This window comes from Pseudopipra pipra, chromosome 1 (assembly GCF_036250125.1).
Source record: "Pseudopipra pipra isolate bDixPip1 chromosome 1, bDixPip1.hap1, whole genome shotgun sequence".
Lineage (NCBI taxonomy): Eukaryota > Metazoa > Chordata > Aves > Passeriformes > Pipridae > Pseudopipra > Pseudopipra pipra.
Window position 1 is genome coordinate 33,601,388 of NC_087549.1, and position 15,092 is coordinate 33,616,479.

A 15,092-nucleotide genomic window follows, 5' to 3' on the forward strand; every position below is an offset into this window, starting at 1 on the left:
GTATTGTAGGAAATTATGTTCCTTATGATGACTTAAAGAACAGTTTCCCTAAACACACTTAACAACAGATTTAGTTTTACCATATAGAGAAGAATCCCTCATCAAGCGATGTCAGTATTGTTGATGATAGCAAGTACTCTATTTGCATTGTAGTGTGGCTTTTGTGATAATTGTATTAGTAATAGAAAGCTGTTGGAGGTTTTCAAGGAATAATTTGTATTTCAAAAATGCTTCAAACTACTTAAAGACAAAATAAAGGAAAAGGGAATCTTACCTTACAATGAATTTATGGTCTTGGATGAGTCTTTGCTGTTGGGTAAGATGTTTGATACACTTCAGCCAGCTGTCTTAGGTCCTTGTAGGATATGCTGTCCTAAGGAAGATCAGTCTTTTTGTTGTTTAGTTCACTGCACTGAGACTCACCTTTTTCTTGACATATATGACCAAGTGTTTATATATTCACAAACCTTACATAAATACTTGCAATCCTAGAGCCTTTTCAAGCATTTCCATTATCAGTGTTTTGTGATTTGTTTTACATTAAAGCTTTCCTACTTGATGTAGTGTTGTAGCCTATAAATATTGATTTTGATGACAAAATAAGTAGGTTAGCTTATGTTAAAAAAAACACAGCTTTTTTGGAGGTCTGCTGGACTTCAGATGAGTTTTTAGGAACACTATATAGTAACCTGTAAGAGCAAAATCTATTGCAGTTGCTTACAGTTGAGAGACGGTTACCAGTGCCTGATACTTCTAATCGCTTGGGCAATGCTGTATGAATGGAAATACTTTCCTTTCCTTTTTCTTCATTGAAAAAAGTCCTTTGCCGAGAGCAAATGTTATACTCTGCCAAATGAAATAGTGCATGAAATTCTGCTCCCTTTTTCTTAAGCAGTTTTGTGTAGTTTCCATGATTGTACACTGAAGTACTGAAGTTTCATTCAACCTAATTATATTTTCCATCTTAACTGTAACTTGTGAACAGATAATTATTCTGGTCTTAAAAAAATTACATATAACTAATATAGATGCTTGATAGCCAGTTTCATTACTAAATTGAATTCAAGATATAATAAAATTATTTATTAGTAGTTTTTGAAGACGGAAATGAGCTTTTAATGCTCCTTTTGTTTTATACAGTGAAGTTGAAGCTTCTCAGTTTATTTTCATAAGAATTAACACAAACGTTCTAGGAGTGTGCATGTGGGTCCCATACTTTTTTTGCCATAGATCAGATGTCTCTAGACTAAGTATAATCTCACATGAATAGTTAGTCATTCCTTAGAAATAATTATTTCTTATTGAAAAAATAAATGTCATAGTGCATTTAATCAAGTTATGATTTGTATTGTGTGTAAGCATGGGAGAATGTTTTTATTTTTTCCTGGTCTGCTCTTCTGGATGCCATTTGTGCAGAGTATTTACAAGAGCCATTGAGGAATTGTTGCCCTGTTTTCTATTAAGAGCTCAGTATAAAAATCTGTAAATTGGACTTTGCTCTAAAATAATGTGTTGTCTGTTTTGAGAGGTTTTCCTTTTTCTGTATTTTACTTGACAGTGTGCTGCATTTGTTTTTCATGCTAAGATAAATAACTGCTAAATTAGAGAAAAGGAAAGAAAAAGTTTCCCAGAATTTTATACAAGAAGGCTATTTCCCATCCAGGTAGGGGCAGGTGATCCCAAGCAATAGTATGGTATGCAGTCACCCTTCCTCTTTGTAATTGATACAGGGCTGCTCTTAATTAAGTGCAAATGTAAATTAAGATGAATTTGCTTAAATTATCTCTGTTAGCTGTGTGTGACCTTCATCAGGAATGAAGCTAACCTATTTTACTTCAGGTCTTCATGACCTAGAAGTATTTTTTGAGCAGCTTTAGCTTTTCAGGCAGTCATTGGTACCTCTAGGATGAAAAAAACAGCATCTGAAGAAACGCTAGCTGGACTGTGTGCTGTTGTCCCATGATGCTATTTGGACACTGCTTGTAGGCATGCAGCAAAATTGGTGGTGAAGGCAAAGGTGGCTTGCATGGCATGGGGTTCACTCTGGCACTGTCCATCTGCAGCTGCTCCTCCTCCATTTGACCACAGGTCTCAGGTGTATGGATTTGCACAGTTGTCCTTTCAGTGAGCTGAATGAGTTAAGCTATTAAGGGCTGAAAGGGGAGTGCCAGTAGTTGCAGTAAGGAAGGCTGCCTGGTGTTTCCCACTATAGGATGTTCCTCAGAGTTGTTAATAACTTCACAAAATGTTAGTCTTTGGGGCTAGGCAGTTGCCTCTAGCTTAATTTTTGTTGTTGTTGTTGCCAAAATAATGTAGCTATCTGTGAGAATGTGTGGAAAAAGTTATTTCTCTTTGTAGATTAAAAAGAAAAAAACCAAAACAAAACACCAACAACCTTTTTTTGGAAATGCTCAATGTTCCTCCCTTTGAAACAGAGACTAGGAGTTAGATGGCAGTGTGGGAAGCGCTAGTGATAGGCACTGGAGAAGAAGAGCAGGTTATGAGTCACAGCTTTGCCTTTGTCAGCGCTGCAAAATTCACAGATTTACCAAACTGTAACTTTTTAAAGACAGGATACTTCTTGCATGCTGTCTTGATCATGCGAGAGCTGTGTGGCCTGGAAGTTGGGGGGGAGGCTGATCTGGTGGACGAAAACGATGCCTTGTCCCTCAGTGCCTGAGAGTCAGAAGTGAACCCATTGGGACATTGACATGCATGGGGTCCTAGTGTGGTCATGGCCCTAAAATACCATAGCCTGTGAACAGGGATGCGTGAGAGTGAGAGTTAATATTGGGGAATGAAGGAAATAGGGGGAGTCAAGGGGAGAGTGTGGCACTGCTAGCCAAGCCTGGAAGCGACTGAGCTGGGAGAGATAAAAAGCCTTGAGGAGTGAGGGTAAGGAGAGATTTGGCAAGGGTGCTGAAGGAATGAAGAAGGACCAGGGCTAGAATCAATGTGGACCAGAGGATATGGCTTGAGGAAAACAGGCAGAGTTTGTTCTGGAAGGTCCAGATGTTTTTAACCATCACCTCTGGCTAGTTTCCATGCAGAGAATTGTTTCACATTTGGCCCTTTGTGAGGAAGCCCCTCAGTTTAATGGTATTTAATCGCGTGCTGATGTGCTGTTTTTTCCCTGCAGGGCCCTGTGCACAGGATGGACTTGTTCTGGGAATGAATCTGGTTGATGCGTTGGAGAAGGCTGTTCTCTGTAGTACCCCTGCCTCACTTCCAGCAGAAGTCAGGACACACGTGGTGGACGAGGCAGGGGATTGCAAGAGGCAGGAGCCATTCTGGTGGTCTGCGCAGCTGCATGCTGCCCTGGAGAGCGGGACTCTCTTCCCGGCTGTGCTGCAGACTTCCTAGGTGATGCTAGGTAAGTTGCTCAAAATGAGCTTTTCTCATGTCTTTGCTAACTTCAGTATGTGTCTTGCTGTCTTGCAGATGACTTGAGATCTTTGGATCTTACTTGTAAAAGTGCTGAGCACTGGTAACTGGGAGTGAGGCAGTGGGGGCTGTGGTTTCAAAGTTCTATATAAAGCACAACGTAATGCTAAGTGCTGAGAAGAAATTAGGTCTGAGTTTTGCCAAACTGGAGACAAAGTTGTCTTCAGAATTGGAGAATCATTTTGACCTTAAAGCTGTCACTTCATTTCATTTAGTTAGGAAGCTAGGAATAACACAGTTATTCTTAGTTAGGAGTAACAGAGTAACGGTAAGACTAACCATCATGTTGATGAAGCACTCAGCTGCACCACTGAATTCACAAAAAAATCACTTGTTCCATCTTCCAAAAAAAAATTGTGAGTAGTGTGCAGTAAATAAGGTATAGGACCATACGCCAAATGCCAAGAGTTAAACAGATTGTTGTGTAGATTAGTGGTAATTTTGTAATTTTTTGAATGTGGAAGAGGCGCTGTGGAAATAGTATGACATAACTGCGACATATACTATTCCACAAAAGCAAACAAAGGCAAAGTTTAAGTTTTTTGAAACTTAACTTCTGCTATTTCCTTCTATGAGTGCTTGATTCTAGAGACTAGTTTGTATGATGTAGGATGATTTTGGGGTATAAGAGGCACAGCATTTTTTGATGCTGTCAACTCAGATAATAAATGTACATAAAACCAAAATGAAATCTAAATTCATCATGCATTGCAGGCACATGCCTCTTGTGCCTGGTTATTGTATCGGATACTAAGTAGACAGTGTTTGTAAAGCCCACTATCAGAGTGGCTTGAGATCAGAATTTCATCTGCATTTCCTCAGGCTCGGGATTTATATTTTCCTAGTGTGATGTCCAGTTAGCTACAATGCTGTTGTAATCAATAGATAACAGAGAATTTTTCGGCCAAGGCATGGTTTGCTAAATATTGTTTTAACTTAGCTAAACTGAATGCAAAATATCTGACATTAGATCAGATTTTATGAATTAACCAAGAGCATTTCTTTGGTGACTAGAAGCATAGTGAGTGTGTTTGCCAGATAAGCTGTTACTCTCTATAGCAGGGGAGAGAGAAAAAAAAGTATGAAGCTTTGATAATGGCTGAATATTATATTAAATACACAGAGTAAGAATGTACACTGTAAGAATGTACACTTCTAGCCTGCTCACAGGGGATCTACTGCATATGGCTCTGTGAAAGGCTGCAGTAATGCTTTAGGTGTTGAGCAATGTAAGTGCTGCTTTCTAAGAAAACATGAGATATTTTTGTTTGACTACTGCTGTGCAGTTTGTGCAAGTCTTTCTTTAAATCTTTAAAAATAAAAAAGGCAGCAGGGGCGGTGGGGAGACAATCTGTGTTTTATGAGCAGAAGTTAAAAATGAAATTATTTGCTTTACCTAGAGCATTGAGAATTATGTTGCAATTAGACTGATGCAATAGCACACGTTACGAAAGGATCGCACGATTCGCAGAGCCTGCTGGAGAAAAGCATGGGACTGGAACAGCAGGGGTGTTGTGGGCCTGCGAGGCAGTGCGCTGGCACAGCTACACGGAGGAGATTATCAGCTAATGTGGGGAGAGGAACGCCAAGAAAAATAAAAACTCTGCCGTTCCTGTGTATCCCATAAAACGGGGGGGTGAGAGGGGAGAGGAGGAGGGTGACTTGTTTTATCAATGTGCCTACTTTATTTCATTGTCACATCTAATCCAGTATGGAAAATGGTTTCTGTTGTGTGAAAGAGAGAAAGAATGGAAATGGAAGCTAATAATGAGCTAATATATTGTGAATCCTGCTAATAATAGTGGAATTTTATTCAGTGCACTGTATTTCTACAATAGAAAAGTAAAATTTCTTTGAGTCAACTGAACCATCTGTTGAACAAATTGGTTCAGTTTCATGAGTCTGTTAATAATTCTGAGAAGATGGTATTTTATTGGATCAGTAGAGTCAGGACATTAGTGTCCATATTCTTTAATTTATTTACTGTTATTGAAGTAGGTCATGTTGAAGTGTTGTGTTCTCATGAATACAGTAATACTGTGGTTAATATTTCTAGTATTTCAAGCTTTACCTTTGCTCTATTGAGTTTTCTTCACTGTTTTTAATAAATATTACTAACAGTCTTTAAAGTTGTGAGTTTCCAGCTTTGTATCAAGTTCTTGATAATGAAGTAATTGAGCCGTTTTTAAATTGCACCTCTTCTGATGCATTTCTATTTGTTTCTGCATTTTTTTCTACTCTATTTTACTTATGCAGTTTGAACATTAACAGAATTTTAGTTGCTTCTATTGCTGTTTTCTCATTTAGACTAGTTCTTTGTAGCTTCACAGTTGTGAAAAAAATATTGTAGGTGACAAAGCAGTTTATGACTTCACATGGTAAATGCCTAAGAATGTTATAGAGTCAGCGAGCTGATGTCATATGAATTAATAAAAGAAGAAAGAAGGGAGAAATTCAAAACAGTTTCAAAGATTCTGTTCCCGTGTGTCAGGAATGCTCTAATTTGATCTCATACACATGCATGTACCTTAAAGCAGTTTAAATTCGCAGGTACATCTCCTAAAAGAATCATCACTGAAAGAAAGGAAATCACAGGTGTAATGCCAATCAAGTTTCTGTGTGCTTTACTGTTAAATATATAAAATCAATGCAAGTTCTTCTTATGTACTACATATAACTAGCTGTAATACTTTGACACATTTAGAAGGGAAAGCTGAACTCTAAATTTAGACAGTGAATATATATTTTCTTTGTAGTACATATGTTACGTGAAAAATACAAGACTGGCATTAAGCATGTGCATTCAATGTGATTGTAAGCTATGGCATTTTCAGCTTTGTGGTCAGGGTGTCTGTTCAGAGTAGCTTAGTGTATGAGGGATGTGAATGGAAGTTGATAATACTTTGTAATGTTACTTAAAAAGTAAAGGAAATTATCTGTTAATTATGGCTATTTTTTCAGCTTTTATATATGTTAATTATGTAGTAATTTGTCCTCTTTAAAACAGAAGATAAAGAAGGTGTAAACAGGAGGAACAGCAGTGTGGGATATCATTGCTTTTGAGGGATTGCTGGGCTGACGAGGAATGGAGATGTGTAGTTGTTTTCTGAAGGTGCATGTGAGTATTGGGAGTGCAAGAAGCTGCCCCATTGCTGATAAGATGTTCCAAACTCCCTGTGTGTTGTTTTTGTCCTTGGTGCAGCTGACTGAAGTTGCAGATGACGTTCATGAATTGAAGTGAGGGGAAACTGTGGCTGAAATCCTCCGCCAAGTCTTTTTGAAGTCATATGCAGCAGCTGTGCTTAGCTAAAGAAAGACTTTCTTTGCCTCCATCGTAACATCTGCATGGTCTTTAACAGCAGAATTGTTCCACTGTGATGTGTCATTCAGCTAATCTGGGTTGCCTTCATTAAGTCTTTTTTTCTTTTCCTTATTAGAAATGCTCACATTACTTCGGGGAATAAGTTTTACAAAGATCTGAACTTGAGCGCTTCCATATAGAAACAGTAGGCTTCAGTCAAAAAAAAGTCAGAAGATGAGTTGAGACTTTGTAGCTCAGTGAGTCCCTTTAATTTGGGCACCTCTAGATGCACTTCATGAATTGGATTTTTCTGTGTCCTCCCTTGTTTGGAGGATAGGGGCTGAACATAGGGCCAGTTTTTGTGGAGATGCCACAAATATAGCATCATTGCAGCTAGCATTGGTCTGACAGCTTCCAGAAGTGTGTGGCTTGCACCCTCCATGCTGAGGTGTTACCTCATCTCCTTCATGCCAGTGCTGCTGCAGCTGCAACTCTCGGCTGAGGTGGCTCAGAGAGCCAAACTAGTGGTCAGCTAACTGCGTTTTTGGTTGGGTCACTTGGCTGGCTCTTGAATTCTTTGAACTTCCTAACTGCAGAGTTGGACAAATGTCTCTGCTGATGACGGCCTGGAAAAGAGGGGTGGCAGGACCAGCCTCTTTTAGTTGTAAATTGGCTTCAAAACCGTGCCTTGACTTGAGGCAGGAAGAACACAACCAAGGGAAGTGTTTTTAAGAAGTGCCTGAGTTCAACTGTATACTGTGTTTACTTTGACAGTTAAGTAGAGAGAAATCAATAAATCAGATGTAATTAAATTTGAAATTTTAGCTTTAGTATTTCTTTTAGTTGAAGGTTTTTGAACAAGGCCTTTTAAAGCAAACCTTTATTTAATCTTCCTTCAGTGTGATATCAAGAGGTCTGTAATTGTTTACTCTCTGTTAGCACTGTGAATGTGGCAAGTTCCTACAGCTAAAGGGTAGGGTCTAATGGTCTAAAGTAAGAGGCTGTGGTCTCAAAGAACAAAACAAAGGTAGTAGAAATGCTGCTGCTTCTCTCTGTGGTCTTGACGGTTAATATCATGCATTTGTATAGGGGTACTTGACTCTCAAGCAGCATGTCCCAAACTGAATCTGGAGGAGTACACTGTAAATTAAATGTGGGTGGGGTTTTTTTTGGTAAAAATTATCACGTTTTATCATCAGTAATTACTGGATATGCATTTGCTTTTCAGTTGAACAGTATGATCAGTCTTCCTGATGTAACCTTGTAGGAAAATGACTGTCACTGGAAAAGCAGAGTGCTGATTTATGTAATTGTACTTATTACAGAAGTTTGGTTTTTGAGATCCAATTAACATAAATAAGCAGAATGAGAGAAAAGGACAGGAAACATATACTGCTCCTTATGAGGGTTGTGAAATGATATTTTCAAAATTATCTTCTAGTCAAATTGAGATTTTCTTCAATTTATGCAAGGAGGATTGTGTTACTCTCCACACTCAGTGTCTATAAGATTGAACATACACTTGCCACAATGAAGAATGAATACTATACTGTGCAAAATAATAAAGCTACTATTACAAATCACTTGAAATACTGCATATTGAACAGGAAAAGACAGATCTCCCTGCATGTGTTATTCGGAGTGCAGCCTGCCTGCTGGGGGAGCGCGATGCACCTGCCTCCTCATCTGAGAGTGTCCATGACCACGTCACCAGGGACTGAGCACGCCCCCGGTGATAGCTGGGCTTTTCGGTCTCACACGTGAAAAACATGTGTTGCCTAATGAGTACAGTTAGGTCCTAGAAATAGAGATGCTTGGCAACAGTAGTCCAGTATATACATTTTATTTACACATTTAAAAGCGGTAAAATCTTAAGATCTTAAGGTCAGTAAAACTGAGCACATTTAATACATTATGGTTCCAGTGACGTTACCGTGAGGTAAGGGCAGGCAGACAAGGACTTGTTTCAAAAACAGGAAGCACGAACATTTATATAAAATTGCACAGTTTCAGCTGTCATAAATGTGGTTTCAATGCTGTTGAAGGAGTAAAGCCCAAAGTAGTTATAACTAGCTTACTTCCTCTTCCAGTCAAAGTGCAAATAGCCATATAATTAACAATCTGTGGCTCATTTTCTCTAGCTCAGTTAAGTATTCTGTTTCGCCTGTTCAGTCACTGTATAAACACAGAGGGAACCTGACTTGGTTCAGAACGTTTTAAAACACAAATATTCCCAGTCATAACCCGATCTGCAGATTTACAGAAGAGGGTCTTCAGTTGCCCCTCGAGCTTGGCAGCAGCAATGAGACCTGTGAGTGTGCCTGGCACACTGCCAGGCTCCTTGGAGAAGAGTGAGCCTTGCCAACTTGGCTTCTTGCCATGGTAAACTGCATGGGGCAGCAAAACCTGCTGCCGAGCCGGTAGACAGTTTTTTCTCTTTAGGGACTTCCCTTCTTACATTCCATTACAAATTGGCTTTATTCAAAGTCTTTTATCATTAATTTTTTGAGGACTGATTGCTCAGCTTTTTTGGACAGCTTTTTTCTGAGTTAATTCACCCATCCTGCCTTTGACTCTGCTCATGCACTTAGTGTGACAGAAAAGCATGAATACAAAAGGATAAGAAAGAGTTCCTCTTCTGCTCATGTACACTCTCGGGTTGGTTCAAATGTGTTTTAGGCTGCTTGGGGAGCCTTTGAGGAGAGCCCTAACTTTTCATCCAGAAAATGCCTGTCACATTTCTCTGTCTCTGCTGATATCATGCACTTGAGCAGCAAATGTACATTCCCCATGTACTCTGCTTGCTGGAAAGAGCCATTGAGGAGCCTTTACAGGGTAAGTTTACTCTCTTGGGAGAGTTTCTCCAGGGAAGCTCTACTTGGTTACTGAAGCTGCAGCACTTGCTGCATATGGTAATTGATAGTGGACCTTTTCTTCATGTGATAGGTATCACTGCATTTTGCAAAGCCCTGTGAGAAACCTCTAGACAGAGCTCAATAAAGATTACTCTGTCCTAAACATAATATGGAACATTTCCCTTCCTTTCCTAGCTTTCCTCTTCAACTGTCAGATAAATAGTGGAATATTATACATTCATAGTGACCATCTTTTGTCTTTATGCAAGGAAGTCCTTAAAAGGATTATTTCATCCTGTACCAAGGTTTTCACTTCTTCAGAAAAAGCTGGCTAACCCATTTTGTTGTCACTAGAACAATCAGAAGAGACTGTTGTCATTAGAACAATCTATGACAAGACCCTTGACTCATGTTTCTGAATGGATTTTTGAAAGGAAAAACAGTCCTAACAGCCTCTGTGTAACAGCCAAGATACATCCAACAGTGATTGCAAAGGGAACAGAAATCAGGACAGAGTTCTGCGTTGAGCTCCCTAGTGGTTTTGGCTGTGATTTAACAGGGGAGACAAGGGAGGACCAATGAAAGTCAGAACTCCTTTGCACCCTAGAAAAAACCCATGGTTGTTATATATACTGAAGTGTTTCTTTCATTCTAAATAAAATTCGGAATCTTTCAGGACACAACAAGTTTATAACATTTTTAATTGTATAAAGGATTTCTTCCTAATTCTTGTCTTCCAATGTTTTAAGAGAACGTACAGCTACCATTCTGAAGAGGATGGTTGTACAGCTTCTGCTGTTGTTTCTGCTTACTCTGTGTCTGTAGGTAATAATTTATTATAGCATCAATATAACATTACCTTCAGTCATTATCTTAGGTGTTTGCCAGAGTTACTCATGTATTTCTTTGCTTAGCGTGACATGGCCGCATTTTCCTTCGTGGCTTAGTTCCTAGCCCAGGCACAGGCGATGAAATGTGCTCACATTGCGCTGTGTTTTATCACTGACTTAAAGGAATTGAGCGGGGTTGTGTTGTAAAAGAGGACAGTAGGGCCAGTCAGTTTGATGCAATGAATGGATTGCTCTTATTCGCGGAGGAGTATGGTCCAAACAGTGGTCTCTGGGCCAAGACCAGCCTACAGGAAATTTCCATCTGCTCTGCTTTTTACCAAAGGAGACGGAGAGCAGCTTTGCAGCAGCAAATGCTGCCCAGCAACAGGACTGTATTGGAGGCTTGCTACAATCCAGTTTAAGAGGGCTGTCTCCAAGGGAGTGGAAGTGTCTCCCTTCTCCTGTGGTCCGGCTTTATTTCCATGAGGAAATCTTGACAATATTTCTAGAGTAGCTACTTGTGGCATGTGCAGGCTGGCCAGGTTGGTGACTACCCCAAGGACTGGGAAGTGAGGTCTGTGAGAATTAGCTGGCTTGAGGTTCTGCATCGTACTGAAATAGAATTGTCAACTCCTTGTAAGAAGTGACTTCTTTTAATAGAAAATCATATCCTTTAAAAACACTGCATTAAAAATGACCTTATGAATTACAAGCTCACATGCCATATAAAAAGCATCTTATTTGCATATGAAGTAATTCAGATTCAAACTTATAAACTTTCTGTTTGAGAAGATAAATACTAATTTTTGACTGAATTTTGATATTTTAGTTTTATATTGCCCTTTAGGAGAATTGCAAGACTAATTTGAGACTGTACCTATTAAACCAGAAAAGAGCATGGGAAGCTGGAAAGCTCTGTATATATGTAAATAATAATATTAATAAAATCCATAAAATTGTATGTGCACTCTTCATTGGTATGCAGTGATAGTATTTATATAAAGTTTTTATTATCCTGAGATAATATGCATACCCATTATGTGAGAGCAATTAATACCTTTTTAATCTGTGCAGGTCATCCAAAACAAATGCCTGTAACAATCATCTCCACACTTGGTTGTGTGTTTTTGTCATCATAAGGTTAAATACTAAATTAGATTTTTGTAAGATTTATACTTTTTAACTTTGGTATCTTTTTGAATTCATTGTTTTAAGGATTTTCACACTTAAGAAACCATTAAGCTCTAGTACTAATGAAGGTGGTTCAGGTGAAAATGAAACAATAGAAAAATCATATACAAATTGGGTGTTAGCTTTAAGATCTGAACTTACTATAACTTGCTCTTTCAGCTGATGATAGAAGAAACTTGTTACTTTTGTGTATGTGTATTTCTACAAATAATATGGATTGCTTAACTCAAATACAGTCAAATAGAGGAATATATGCATTTTTGTAAGGAGTTACTGCAATTGGCCTCGTCTCTAACATGTAGAGCAGAATTGTTGTTCTTAAACAAAACTGAAAGAAAGAAATTCTCATGCGTGGCAGTTCCCTCCTGTCATTGCTCTATGGACCTACGTAAAATCCAGGTACTTGTAAATTCCCCTAAACCTCATTAGGCTCCTGCAAAGTTTCTGACTCTGGCATGATCTCTTTGCTGGGGACAGATTGTTTCTCCTTATCAGGAATGGGGCCCTCATGAGTCAGCTAACCACATTGCCAAGATCGATGTTGAACTCTTGAAATTACCCCAGTAATATAGAAAATAGTATAAATCCATGGTCAGTTGCAAACTTTTTAAAATCACTTTTTGCATTGTAGAAAAATAAGAAGAGATGCACAAACTTACACAAATTACCAAGTGCCTTTATAGTATTTCCATGCTACTGGATCACCTTGGGGTTTGAGTCAGGTTTCCCAAGTTTTCAACTTCACTTCTTCAGTCTTGTCATCCCTTGCAGTTGTTTGAGCTCTGCTCTAGATCAGACTTCTCTGCCAAGGTGAAAAATTTCCCTGTGTTTAGACATGTTGTAGATACCTTTGGATACCTTCCTCTTTGTGTTCTTAAGAGTCAGTTCTGTTGCCTTGTTTTCTTTATTTCTTCTTTTAAACCAGGCTTTTTCCACTGTTCATTTTGCTGCTGATAAACTGAGTGGAGTAAGTTTCCTGTAACAGCATCCGTCTTGCTTTCCCCTGGGCAAAAGACTATTCACTTGTTCCTGGCCTGGATCATAGGTGGTACCAGTCCTGTTAACAGATGTCTGAATGCTGTGTATAAATGTACACATAGTTTATTTTTTATATTTATGTATATAATATTTATAACAAACACCTGTGTTGTATAGAACTTTGGGTAATATCTAATAGCTAATATCTGGTATATAATTGTTAGTATTAATAATTTTATAATAATTCTTTTAGATTTATATGTAAAATAACATCTGCCAACATGTTTCCCAGTTAGATAAATCTCTTCCATTGTTTTAAAATGTTGATATCTATTTTACTTTGATTTTTATTTGTTTGTTTAAAAGAAATGCAACGTTATCAGTAGCTTTTTCTGTTTTCTAAACATCTCATTGACTAAGACTGCTCAGTTTATGGAAGTATTATGTGATAGAAGTATTGTATGACTTCATGTATAACATTCTAAAGTGATGTACTTGCAGATCTAAGGTCTTGGTCTTTGCTGTAAGAGGTGCTAAGTAAAATCCTGTGGTCTTTGTTGTACAAGAGGTGAGATGGTGGACTATTTTGGCCTTAAAATCTATATTTTGATTTATTTATTTGGGGTAGTTTTTATTCTGTCTTTTAGTAAATGATCGGACTTCGTAACTATTAGAGTTTTGTATGTGGACATATTCTGTGACCTGCCTAGAAGTGGCTTAATGCTGTTATTTGATTGTTCTCTGGTATATATTACTTAACTGGTCTCAGTGACATGGGCTGGCTTATATTCTCTTGCTACATTTCGAAAGAGTTTAGCAGCTAAGGGTCATGTGAAATGGAGCAATATAACTATTCATGCGAGTGCTGGCTTTTGTTTATGTTCTTGAAAACAACACACTTGCATAAATGCTAGATTAAAAAAATTTAAAGTATCACAAATCTTATCACGTATCATAGATTACAGTAAAATACATATATGTGGGAAATTATCTCTTTATATCTCCTATTTGAAGCTAAATCAGACCCGTGAGTCTGTTTTCCTTTAAAAACTGTCTAGCAAAATGTACAAGATGGATTTTAATATTGTGGTATTACTTCTAGGTGATCTGTTAGTATAGCCAGCTGTTTAGTTTGGTCCATCTAAATTAGCTTTCTGTGAAATAGTAATAAGGTCAAATATTCTCCTTTATTTTTAGCCTCTTTTCCTGCAGAAACAAGGCTGATGAGGTCACACTGTGCACTTGTGTAGATGGACACACATCCCTTCATCTCACCTCGGTATCTTTTGAACCTATTGCTGATGACATTTTTTGGCACAGTGGAGGTCTCAGAATTCAGATCCCACAAGTTTTGTGAAAATAAGTAACTGAGTACAGGTGGAAACACCTAAAGGTGCCCTGACAGAGGGAAAGGTTGAAGCATGAAATAATCATATTAGTTGCCTGGGAATCCTAGTGATGGGAGAGGCTTTAAACAAATGTCCCAACTGTGGGAAATGCTTCCTTCAAAGCTTTCACCTTTCTAGGCACCAAAGTCAACCAACCAGAAGGTATAAATCTGTGGGAGATGAGGCTTAATTAATTCTGTTGTTCATGGGACTACTTGTTCCTTAGATATTTAATAATAATAATATCAGTAGCACAAATGTTTCCATGCAGTATATTTTTGTATATTTAATATTTAAGGTAAACATGCAGGGATATTCTTCTGACAGTCCTAATTTTCAGAAACATTTTTTTTGTTTTCACCGTGAACATTATTTAAGTGTTTACAGAGCACCTTCTCTCCCTATTAGGACAAACTGAGCAGTTCCTTCCCCCTACTTTTAAAGCGACAGATAGTGTGAATGCATTCCAGCCATGTTTTGCATGTGGTTCTGGATTGCAACTAGCCAGAAATGCTGGAGAATTCACGGCACTGTGATTGTGCTCCAAGGGAGTTAACTGGTAAGAAAACAAGGTTGGTACAGTATGCTTACTGAATATGGAAATAATAATAATTATTAAGCTAACCAACAAGAAATGTATTCTTAATAAAATGTGTGGGGTTTTTCAGTGTAATCATATGACTGTATAATACAAAAATTGCTTTGAGAGTAGGTCAAAGATTACACATAGCAGAGACTTGTGTGATTGGTTATGAACAAGCGAAATAGGGTAAACTTTTGACCCGGCAGCAGCAAATGGAACTGTGTAAAGCACCTACAGATGGCAGGATTTAACATATAGTCGTCTCTCGCCCTTTCACAGCAATTACTATCATATTACAGCAGGCACTGAGGGGAAGGCGCTCTGCAACTCTAATACAGTGCGTCTTTGAAAGTTTTGAATATGCAGTTGCGTTTCATTTTTGTAGGGCCATCAATTAGCTTAGCAAGAAGAATTCCACTTTTGTTGCTTATGTTTGACTCGACGAGTTCCTGACCAGTGTGCCAAGTCCATTTGGAACAAAAAAAATCATTTGAACGGTCTGAGTAATTTTGATAGTTTGGG

General features: G+C 38.2%; 1 protein-coding gene across 7 annotated transcripts in view; it reads left to right on the plus strand.

Moving 5' to 3' along the window:
• Nucleotides 1-15,092, plus strand: part of NCOA2 (nuclear receptor coactivator 2) — a 185,949-nt gene that overhangs the window by 61,657 nt on the left and 109,200 nt on the right. For all 7 annotated transcript variants that reach the window (XM_064651190.1, XM_064651235.1, XM_064651207.1 and 4 more), the window contains one exon: nt 3,140-3,373. The gene's annotated coding sequence lies outside the window, so the exon portion shown is untranslated. The remainder of the gene's footprint in view (nt 1-3,139; nt 3,374-15,092) is intronic.